Genomic DNA, 9,492 nt, shown 5'->3' with positions numbered 1-9,492 from the left:
GTGAGAATAATAAGACCTGAAAGGACAGGAGCTTCACAAGGAGAGCAACAGAACGGAAAAAAAATCTGAGCACAGGGGTCTTTTCTGAGACTGATATTGCAACCATGGACCATTCATGGAGATAACCAAGAACCCCTGCACAAGGCAGTTAGTTCAGTGTCCAAGTGGGTTTCCTAGTAAGGGCAACAGGCACTCTCTCTGACATGAACTGATTGGTCTGCTCTTTGATCACCTCCTCCTGAGGGGGTGTAGCCTTACCAAGCCACAGAGGAAGATAATGCAGCCACTCCTGATGAGACCTGATAGGCTGGGATCAGAGGAAAGGGAAGGAGGACCTCCCCTATCAGTGGACTGGGGGAAGGATATGGGAAGGAGGGTGAGTTTGAGAGGGGAAGAAGGGGGGGAGCTACAGGTGGGATACAAAGTGAATAAACTGTAATTAATAACAAAAAAGAAAATTAAAAAAATAATTAATAAATAAATTAGAAAAAAAACTAACATGAACTGTTAAAACATGGAGCTTCTAACTCTTTGAAAATTTTGTAATTATATCTATGTACAGAAAACTTAGCAGTGTACATTTTAAAATATAGTGACAAATTCTTTAGCTTTTCCCTTTCTCAGCTTGGCTATGTAAGCCACAGATTAAGGACCCAGATGCTGCCTCCCGAGTGGCAGCGGATTTCATCATATCTGTAGTTGGTTGTAATTGGTCCTAAGAGCTTCTACCAGCTTAGCCAGCCCACGCTTGTCTTCTGAGTTAGCCTGTGTGAAGGCAACAGTGGTGCAAGCCTTCCTGTACCAGCCACCTCAGCCTGACCTTTCCTTTGAAGATACAGTACGGGACTCCATCTTTTGACACAGAGCAGGTAGGACAAACACCACATCACGAGGACTAGGTAAAGGGCAGTCACCACCAGCTGAGCCTTCTTGTTCCCCACCAAGGAGCTGACTGTATTCCCTGTTGGAAGGACAGGTGGTTTCTTGGTTGGGATGTCTCCTTTCCCAGCAGCCTTTGCTTCTTCTGCTGCTTTGTCTCTGGTCTGTACTTGTGGGCAAACTTAAGCAGCTGGGGAGCTGTTTGCCTGAGGGGCCATTTGACGAAGTGTGTGAGATCCTGGATACCCTGCTGAAGATCTTTAGTATTTTCTCAAACAAAAGATTGAGCACCTTTTTGGCCTCTTGTTTCTTTAAAGCGGCAGGTGGTGAGACCTCCTTTTTCTCCTTGGCATGCTTTCCTTTGAGCATCTTGATGGGCTGGAGGAGAGAGCCAGAGTTGGTATCTTAAACTAGAGTCTTTGTTAATTTTCTGTTTTTAGTTTTAGATAGCATTATTACGGGAGCTGCATAAATATTAATAGTTCTGAAAATTAAATTCCTCCCGGGAAGATTTAGAAGTCCATAGAAGTTTCTCTATTTCAATTCTGTGACTGGTGGTTCCTTAATCAAATCTTCCTAATGTTATTTAGACTGATCTTATGATATACCAAAATCGGGGAAACTAAAGCGTCCTTTTTGAGGTGTTTTAACTGTTAAGAATGTTGTCTAATCTAACAGAGCATAGGTTTGTTCTCTGTGAGTTGGGGTTTCTATTGCTGTGATAAAACATTACTAAAACTAACTTGGGGAGGAAAAGATTTCTTATACTTCTAGGTAGATCCAGTGAGGTCAGGTCAGGAATTCAGGGCAGAAGCATGGCAGCCTGAAATGATACACGAGCCCTGGAGGAGCACTGCTTACTGGCATGCATGTCTATAGCTCACTCAGCCTGCCTTCTTTTTTTTTAATTGATTAATTTTTAAATTTTGTTTTATTTATTACAGTTTATTCACTTTGTATGCCAGCTGTAGCCTCCTCCCTCATTCCCTCCCAATTCTGCCTTCCTCCCTCTTTTCCTCCCGTTCCTCTTCCCCAGTCCACTGATACTGAAGGTCCACCTCCCCTTCCATCTGACCCTAGCCTATCAGGTCCCATCAGGACTGACTACATTGTCTTCCTCTGTGACCTGGCAAGGCTGCTCCCCCCTGAGGTGATCAAAGAGCCAGCCACTGAGTTCCTGTCAGAAACAGTCCCTGTTCCCTTTATTAGGGAACCCACTTGGAGACTGAGCTGTCATGGGCTACATCTGTGCAGGGGTTCTAGGTTATCTCCATGCATGGTCCTTGTTTGGAGTATCAGTCTCAGAAAAGACCTCTGTGCCCAGATTTTTGGTTCTATTGCAATCCTTGTGGAGCTCCAGTCCCCTCCAGGTCTTGCTATCTTCCCCTTCTTTGATAAGATTCTCTGCACTCAGCCCAAAGTTTGGTTATGAATCTCAGCATATGCTTTAATGCCCTTCTAGGTAAAGTCTCACAGAGGCCCTCTGTGGTAGGCTCCTGTCTTGTTCCTTGTTTTCACCCTCTTCTGGTCTCTATCCAGTTTGCCTTTTTGAGTGAGGATTGATCATTTTACCCAGGGTCATCCTTCTTGTTAATCTTCTTTAGGTGTACAGATTTTAGTATGTTTATCTTATATTATATGTCTAATATCCACTTATAAGTGAGTATATACCATGTGTGTCTTTCTGCTCCTGGGATACCTCATTGAGGATGATCTTTCAGCCTGCCTTCTCAGGCCATCCTTGATCACCCATCTGAATGGCACCACCCACACCGATCTGGGTCCTCCAACATTAATAATTACTCAAGACTTGCTTGCAGGCTAATCCTGCCCAATTCTATGGAGACATCTTCTCTATTAAGATTTCCTTCTTCTTTTATGACCCTAGCTTATTACAAATTGATGTAAAAGTAGCCATCATGTCTTACTGCATCCTAAGATATATCTAATAGTGATCAAACATTAAAAACAGAAATTTATGTCAGATCATTTCATCTTAATTGACAAAACATTTTTTAACAGTGGCACATATATTTTTCCTAATGCATTAAAGTTTCTGTGACTGTATTTCTGCCACATTATTAATTTTAAGAAACTTAAAAAAGGTTTTGGACCCATAAGCAAAGGAAAAAATGTGATGAATTATGTAGAATTTATGTAAATTTGTTACATTTAAAACATGTAAATATTCAGGTTAATAATATCTAGTATAACTCTCTAAGTATAGTTTTAAAGGTAACATATTAGAATCAGACCTCTACTCTTGCCTGATGCGTCTAAAACAAAAAGGGGGAACTGTAGAGAGCTGCGGAATGGTATGCCTTAAAGATGGAGCTGGTTTCCGCCTTCCACCTTCCCGATGGTGAGTGCTCTCTGTCACGAACAATTCCACATTTGGCTAAGGCTGAGGATCTGGCTTGCTTCCATGTATGTGGACCTATCTGCATTGCCCACGTGGCACGCCTGGGTTGGCTACCCAGAGGCTATTTAAGCTGTGGGCTGGCTTTCCCCAGGGTCTGAGGATTGTTCAAGGTTCCTGAATAAACTGCATTAAAAAAAAAGTAACATATTGAAAAACTTGAAGAAAAGAAAAATGAGAAGAAATTTCTATAATGGTGATATTGCTATGATTGTTCTAGAATGGAAGAAACTGTAGGTTCTTAATTCAGTTAGCTTTCAAACTTTCTTAAATAGCCAATTCAAAGATCATTTTTTGTCCTTTATAAGACAAAATGAGGGCAAACTGCTGATAATAATATGGGAGAGTCAAAGAAAGAAAAGATTATTTTTAATGTGTATAAAGAAGAAACAAAAAAAATTAAACATGGTTGTCTGGGACTAGATATGACTTGAAAATTACTTTATGTACCTGTTTTAGAGTTGTGGACATTGACTAGTCCATTACTTGACATATGTTGTTAGGATACTGTTGCCATTCTTTGGTTAGTAATATGACAAAGCTTTAGCCTTCTGAAATGGGAGTTGACTTTGAAAATATTTGCACATTAACTATGCAACATAGATGTGTGTACATACAAGGTAGTTTTCATTTGTTACAAGAATCTTTGCCGGAGACAAACTCTTTAGAAATTGTTGGTAACATTTACATGCCTGTATTTGACTATACACAAGCATTTCATGGCAATATCAGAGATGAAACAAAGCTAGTTATTTAACATACATTTGGTAGGGAACCAATGTAAACCCCACACTGTACTTTTATTAGATATATTTATGTATTTTATTATTTTATATACATATGTATGTGCCCAAGTGTATGCCTGTTTACCACATGTGTCCAGGTGCCTATGGAGGTCGTAAGAGGATATCAGACCTCTTGGATCTGGAATTACAGCCAGCTGTGAGCCACCTGCACGGGTTTAGTAACTGAACCTAGATCTCCTGCAGGAGCAGCAAGTGCTCTTAGACACTGAGCCATCTCTGCAGCCCTAATCCTTATGACCTTGGGTAAATGAGGTTTAAGAATTTGATGAGGGTAGAAATTTGATGTATATCTTTGGTCACAAAATCCTACAGGTAAGAGCCTCATTGGTCTTCAAGGTCAGTCCTACGGAGATCACGAAGCATTCGAGATATGCCAGAGGTGTTGCAGACACTTGATTAAAGTGCTTGATGCACATGGGCAAGAACCAGAATTCAGATCTCCAGAAACCCACGTAAGTGCCAGTGAGTTTGATGACCTATCTGTAATACCAGCCTGGGAAGGCAGAGAAAGGGATCACCGGAATGAGCTGTCAGAAAGCTCTGAGTTTGACTGAGAGCTAACACACCAATGAACGAATAAAATGAAAAGGTATTATGAACTTCTGACCTTGACATAAACTTGAACACATGCAGGACAGACAGACAGACACACACACACACACACAGCACACATAAAAATATATAGATATAGAAAACTGGCTATTTGTTATTGTCTACTGGTCAAATGTCTATGTGTGGCTTACTTATACTTATTTGGTCTTATAAAAACTGGTGCTGAATTTCAGAGTAAAGAGCGTTTAGATGCCACCTATGTTTGCTGACATAGTTGCTGACATTTAACAACAACTAAGGCGTAACATCTGCCTAATGTTTGTATTGACTTTCATCATTCGCGTTATAAACAGATGTAACAGAAATGTGTAACTGCACTGTATATTAGATGATAAATTAAGTGCTATAACTGGATATTATTACATCAAAATTTACAGGATGGGATTTCTGTCTTGGAACCTACTGCAGAAATAGTTATTAAAATTAAAATTATATTCAACCAGAGACTTCCAGAAATCTACAGCAGTATGTACAAAAGAGAGAGAATATAAAAAAATAAATAAAGGAAACTTAACTATTGTTCCTTCTCAAAGAGTGTGCCTCAAACTACAACATTTATATTGTGTTTTAAAGTTTGTGTTCAGTTAATTTTTAGAAGTGCTATGTAATCTGCTACTGTTGGTAGCAAACATTTTGTATCCATATGTGAAAGAGATTCTTTTAATGATTCCTGTTGATTTTGTCTACTCTAGCTTTTCCTAGTATGTTACATAATCACTTGAAATGTGCTACTCTACAAAGAAACCCAACTTTGAATTCAATAATCAATATTTGGAACAAGGAATCGATGAACTAAGCTGTATTTACCAGAAGGGTAGGAGAACTAAAACATCAAAACATAGAATGCAAGGTAATAAAGATAAATGTGAAAATAAATTCATTGTGCAGAGACAGTTCTCCAGGATATAAGAAACAAAAACCATTCAAGTGTACTTAGAAAATGCAATGGCATATGTTAGCAATTTTAAGATACAGTTTTCCCATAAGTATAAACTGCTCTGAAATAAGAATGAATCTTTTAACTGGTTGCATTTCTCAAATGCTGTTTTCTATTGCAGTCATGGATTAGAAAGTATCACTTAACACCTGCTAAAGAACGATTGAGAAAGCATATAATGAAAATTTGCAGCAAAGAGATTAGCACACAGACCCCCATTTTAACAGAGGAGATGTCTTAATAAATGGTGCCTTCATAGCTTCTTCGAAGTTCAAGCAACACTTGTAGATTGAAAAACATGGAAATCAATCATTTTCAACCTAAAATAATAACTCTAGAGAGTTGAAGTTTTAATCAAAAGACTAACATGACTAAAAGTATTCATGTTAGTTTGCATTGCATCATTATACAAAACACCTGAGGTTTTTAACTTAAAAAGACCAAAGGTAAATAATTTGCTTTATGTCTAAGAAACGAAAGAAAGAGAAGACACAGGGCAGAGACCGCACAGTCCTCTACAAGCATAGTCCCAATGGCCTACAGTCCTTCTCCTGGGCTCTACTGTGAGATTTCTGATCCCCTCCTAATAGCGCCACTCTGGGTACTAAGCCTCAAACTATGGGCCTTTTGGTATGAAAATGAAGTTAAAAACATGGATGAGCAAATTTGTGAGAGTTCTTTGAAGAAGCTTAAACTTTTTGAGGATAACGAAGCAAAGATTGTTTAATATCTTTGTTTTCAGGAGTGAAAACCAGGGCTGGAGAGATGGTTCAGTGTTTAGTTACAGTGGCTGCTCTTTTAGAGATGCACCCACATCATGAAGCTCAAAATCAACTGTAACTCCAGCTCCAGGAGATCCAATGCCTTCTGCTGGACGCCACAGGCTTTACACGCACATGTTCACACACACAAACACATACACAAACACATACACAAAAATAAGAAAAAAAAAATAAAACATAAAAATATAAAACATTCAACACAACATGTTGTATTTAGGCTACAACTTTAAAAATATCCATACGGACATTGTATTTCTTTGGGAATTTGATGTTTTTTACTAAACAGGTGGCTTTTTCCATCACACAGGCATGTGTCTCCCAACTGTTTCCAATTACATCATTATAGAGTCATCAGAAGATTTAGAAGTTGTCTGTGATCGACTCACACTTTTCCTGAACTATGTCTAATATAATTACTATTTTAATTCATGATGGTTACGTACTCTTACAGTGAAACAATAGTGAAAAGAATGTTAAGGAAAAAACTACTCTAGATAGCCTGCATCACGACATAACTTTTGTTAGAACATCAGACACATGGATTTTCTTTGTAAACTGTGTTAAGACGGTTTTTTTTGTTGTTGTTTGTTAGTTTTGTGGCATTGAATGATCGAAGTCTGTTCTAGGTTTTTTCTTCTCTTTCTTCTCTTTTTCATTGACTTTTGGTTACGTTACATACAGTTCAGTAGAATAGTAGAGAGTGGTACCTTTTGTAATATACATGCATTCTTTTCAAATTTATTACATGTATTTTCTTCTTTTTAAAAATAAGCATCTTTAGCCATTTCCATAGAAAATTATTTCAAATTAAATTATACTATATATTAAGGGAGTTATGTTTCCATGCAATATTCCTATAAAATCCATCATCATCTCTAGGAAAAAGCAATGAATTAACACAGGTGCCTTCATAAAGCCATTCTGTTACTATCTATCCCTGTTTCTTCTGTAAAAATTCACAGAATACTGTGAGGCTCAGGATGCCTCTCAGAGAAATGAGGTTGTACAAATGTAACCTTGTTAGATTTGTCGGTAAAATGTAAATAGAAAGAGACATTTATTTGAAAATCATAAACATTTTTTGTTACAATATCTTTCTGCTAAGCCAGTACTATTTCTTTATGGATAATGTCTAAATTCAGGCACTCTCAACAAAAATAATATTAGTAATCTGTAAAATTGTGTATAAAATATGTATAAAAATGAGAGGTTTTTTTTTTTCAGCATTTTCCCATTAATGTCAAGTAGCTAATCTTTAGCTTTTACAATTAAAAGTGGAACAAAGATATAATAAAGATTGGGATGAAAGCATTCTTCAAGATCTGCATCATCTTAAAATAATGTCTTTGTAATACTTTCCAATAAATATAATTTACAGAGAAATGCTTGGAACATGTTAGTGTCTCTTTGTGCAAATAACCATGCCAAATTAATGAGCCAGTAACTTCATTTTGAAACCCAGGAACTTTCCAATTTTCTGCTGACGTTTGCTGTCACTATTGACACTCACTTCACTTCTGTAGCTTAGAAATGATATTGCAGTTTGAGCTTTGTTTAACTATGAAGTTCAATATAATGTGGTGAAGTAGAATTTTTGAAGTGTCACAAGTGCCTAAAGTCCTTCCACCATGAGGAAGGCTCTCAGAGAAGTGGAAACACGGGGCTTCAGAATAGTACCACTACACAAGAAAATGCGGTTGGATTCCTACAAAGAAATTTTTGGCGCTGCTTTATTATGACCAAAGAAAGCTCACCATGGAGCAGTTTCATGTACAGCCATGTGCTTTGGTGCTGGGAGAAGAGGGTGAGGCATGATTTATGAAAAAATAAAAAATTTAAAAAAAAAGATCAGCTTTGAGAACAGACTCAAGAGGATCAATGACGGTGGCCAAAAATGATGTCAGGCAGCTCACTCCAAAATGGCTTTCTGCATGTGCAACGTGGAAGAACAGTGCCGAATTTGAGATTAATGATGTGAACACTTTCTGCACAGGAAGACCTACAAAAGCAAAAGCTACTATTTTCTCTGCAGAAAATGACACAAGAGCAAATAACAGCACAGCAGAAGAAAGAGCACTTATGTGGACAACCAACCACTGCATGATCGGATTCAAGGTTTGTTACACAGAAGGAAACTCATGCCCCGTACTTGTAAATTGGGAGTCCACAGGTCCTAGAGAAGAACCTACTATTGCGGTTTTGCTAAACTGATATAGCAGCAAACTGACTTCTAAACAAGTACTCCTATACCTACTTATTACAAGTACCTCCCCGAGGTCATCAGAGATGCTTCTTTGCTCACTGGATAAGCAACTTCTTTGCAGTTGGGCAAAGGATACATCCTAAGTGTCTGTGGCATGCTTAGCCACAGACAAGAAATATACACCACGTGCTGTCTTGAAAGGTTTAGAAAGCATCTCACAAGAGAGGTCAGAGCCAGGTATCAGGGATGACCTGTTAAAACAGTATCTTCTGGATATGGCAGGACCATTGCTCCCCTGAACCCACAGGAGTTGTTTCTTGTGTCAGATCTACTGAAGACAAAAACAGGCAATATTTTAACATAGATGATGGAAGGACACAGGATGTCCGCACCTAGCCGAGAAGGTGACCGTTCATGGTTCCTAGGGGAGGGAGGATCAGTTTTCTTCGGGGTGTGTAGTCTTTGATAAGTTGACCATGATTCCATTAGATGGCCCCACCCTCTTGGGAAAAGGAGCAGCTCTCAGGCCTTAGTGGATTCTTAAAACAAAAGAAGTAGTCCTTGGTCCTCCCGCAGCTTGTGGCTGTGTTGATATGTATGGCTTATGTTACCACCATAAACATTGAGATCTCTGTGGTCTGTGCTGCCACCTGAAGCAGTGTTGATGTCTGTGGGTCACACTGCCACTCAGTACCATATTGACATGAATGCCCCTCACTGTCACCTAAGGCCATGTTGATGGCTCTGTCAGTGTGACCTCTGAGAGCTATGCCTGGATCAATGGCCCTTCTGCAGCTAGGGTCTGCGCTGATGTCCATGTTACATCTGAAGGACATGTTGATGTTCTTGGCCTG

General features: G+C 38.7%; 1 pseudogene; it reads right to left on the bottom strand.

Annotated features, from left to right (window-relative positions):
* Positions 1 to 582: 582 nt before the first annotated feature.
* Positions 583 to 1,248, bottom strand: LOC132653621 (large ribosomal subunit protein eL8-like; annotated as a pseudogene).
* Between the last annotated feature and the right edge of the window lie 8,244 nt (positions 1,249 to 9,492).

The sequence above is a fragment of the Meriones unguiculatus genome, chromosome 1 (assembly GCF_030254825.1).
Source record: "Meriones unguiculatus strain TT.TT164.6M chromosome 1, Bangor_MerUng_6.1, whole genome shotgun sequence".
NCBI lineage: Eukaryota > Metazoa > Chordata > Mammalia > Rodentia > Muridae > Meriones > Meriones unguiculatus.
The sequence above is the reverse complement of the archived record's forward strand: the minus strand, read 5'-3'. Positions and strand labels throughout refer to the sequence as shown.